Here is a 2,071-nt window from a genome sequence, read left to right as displayed (position 1 = left end):
AAAGTTGGGAGACATTAGCAGTTTCTCTACATGGAGCAGCCAAGGATGGAATTGTTACCATGGAGATGGCTACCACGTCTTTGTTGAATGAGGAGACTAGAAGGAGTGCAAGAAGCAGCTCCTCTCACTCAGAGATCCTTTTCACAGAGAAACGGGGGAGAGGTCAAAACAGAAAACCATCTCGTTCTAGAGGTGATGACAGAAGTAAATCTAGGGGTGAAGCTAGAACTCCTAAGGCAGAGAGGCAATGTTACTATTGTGCCACCAAAGGCCACTTCAGATATGAGTGCAGAACACTGAAGAGGGATGAGAAGAATAATTGTGTACATGAAGACATGGTGCAGAGGAACGGAAACACAGGCAGAGATACTACCGCACTAGTCGACGACCTAGTGGGAATTGTGTCAGATTGTGGTGTGTGCTGTCTTAGTACCTCATGTCGATACGAGTGGGTGATAGATACAGAGCATCCTATCACGCCATTAATCGCGACAGAGATTCTTCACTACCTACAGCTGTGGTGAATATGGTGAAGTAAGGATGGGTAACAGTGGAGTCTCGAAGATTATAGGCATTGGAGATGTTCATATAGAAACCAATGTCGGCTACACCTTGACACTCAAGGATGTACGACATGTCCCTGACATACGGTTAAGCCTAATTTCGGCTGGGAAATTAGATGACGATGGCTTTGTAAACTCGTTTGGTAACGGGGTATGGAAACCGAAAGCGAGGTTCCATTGAAAGCAGTGAGGAAAGAAAACTTGCTCTCTTTACAAAACACGAGGCTAGTTTGTGTAAAGCGAATTTTAATGCGTAAGAAGAAGCTTCATCCGAATCGTGGCACAAGAGACCGTGTCACATGGGCATAAAAGGGATGGAAGTTCTTGCTAAGTAAAAGGCCGTGCCAGACATTAAAGGTACACATTTAGATACATGTACTCACTGTTTGGTAGGAAAGCAACATATGGTGTCTTTCCAAAGATTCCCGTCTCACAGAAAGGACACTGTCCTTGAACTAGTGCACACAAACTTATGTGGTCCTATGAGAGTGAAGTCCCACCAGGGAGCTTCGTACTTCTTGACATTCATTGATGATGCGTCAAGAAAGATATGGGCCTATAGTCTGAAGACCAAGGATGAAGTACTTGGCGTGTTTGAGAAATTCCACAAAGATGGTGGAAAGAGAGACTGGGAAGTTGTTGAAGTGTATTCGCCGATAATGGGGGTGAGTACATTGGGCCATTTGAAGAGTATTGCCCGAGTCATGGGATTCGGCCATGAGCGCACCGTTCCCAAGACACCGCAACAGAATGGAATAGTAGAGAGAATGAATTGTACCATTGTAGAGAGGATGAGATGCATGCTATCTCACTCTAAGCTACCTAGAAGCTACTGGGTAGAAGCAATGCGTATAGCCGTGCATGTGATCAACCTGTCACCGGCAAAGCCTCTGAATAGTGATTATCCAGAGAGAGTATGGTCAGGCAGAGATGTTGATTATGGATACTTTAGGGTATTTGGGTGCAGGGCATTTGTGCATATTCCGAAGGATGAGAGATCCAAGCTTGATGACAAAGCCAAGCAGTGCATTTTTCTGGGTTATGGAGATGAAAAGTTTGGTTACAAACTCTATGATCCGATTAACAAGAAGGTAATCCGAAGTCGAGATGTTGTGTTCTTAGAAGACCAAACCATAGCAGACTTTGAGGAGGGTGAGAAGCTACAGGCTTTCACCAATGATCTTGTTGATTCAGAACCAGAAGTTTCTACTGTGGAACGTGCAGATGGCATTGAGAATGCAGAGAACCATGAGTTTGAAGCTCATAATGAGAATCCTATTGCTCATGATGGGATAGAACCTATTGGTATAGAAGATGCAGATGAGATGCATGAACCACCACCGAGCAAAGCGGAAGTGCATCCTCCCGAAAGCGCCAAAGCCAGATGGGGCAAGGAGGTCCGACAGGGAGATCGACTTCAACCAGGTATCCACCACATAACGCGACGTGCTACTATCGGATGGTGGAGAACCTATGTACTATCAAGAGGCACTTGAAGGTACGAGACA

The sequence above is a fragment of the Coptis chinensis genome, chromosome 1 (assembly GCF_015680905.1).
Source record: "Coptis chinensis isolate HL-2020 chromosome 1, ASM1568090v1, whole genome shotgun sequence".
Taxonomy (NCBI): domain Eukaryota; kingdom Viridiplantae; phylum Streptophyta; class Magnoliopsida; order Ranunculales; family Ranunculaceae; genus Coptis; species Coptis chinensis.
This window is presented reverse-complemented; position numbering follows the sequence as displayed.